Here is a 510-nt window from a genome sequence, read left to right as displayed (position 1 = left end):
ATTTCCCGTTAACAGCCCTGAAGCGGGAATTAAAGAGATAACCACGTTTCAGATTCGGAAGCGAAAGAAACAATTTGCTGATGTGGCAAATTGGCAGGTGCAACTGAAGGACAATGGTGTAGTTCCTGTTATTCAGAGCTAATGCTGTAGTCCTACAACGTAGCTTCCTGTTGTTATTCAGAAATAGGAAATTGATTCCTGTTACTGGCAGGAGGCAGGATGCAGGATACATATCTTCATACCGAAGGAGGATGTTGGATTAATTTTCACGCACTCGAAAGTCTGACAATTGATAATAATAAATTATGACTTTGCAAAGAGTCTGGAGAAAAGAAGCAGTTACTAAAGTGTTCGAAGAGAACGGTTGGGAAGGCATCCATTTAAGGAACTGGTGTAGACCCTGTTTCCCATGATCAAGCAATTAAACAATTCTTTTCTCCACAACAGACCTGTGTTGAGTGTCTTTGTGTAACTCCACATCAAATAGCTTAGTCTCGAAGGGCGTACCCG

Source organism: Pristiophorus japonicus, chromosome 25 (genome assembly GCF_044704955.1).
Source record: "Pristiophorus japonicus isolate sPriJap1 chromosome 25, sPriJap1.hap1, whole genome shotgun sequence".
NCBI classification, from domain to species: domain Eukaryota; kingdom Metazoa; phylum Chordata; class Chondrichthyes; family Pristiophoridae; genus Pristiophorus; species Pristiophorus japonicus.
The sequence above is the reverse complement of the archived record's forward strand: the minus strand, read 5'-3'. Positions refer to the sequence as shown.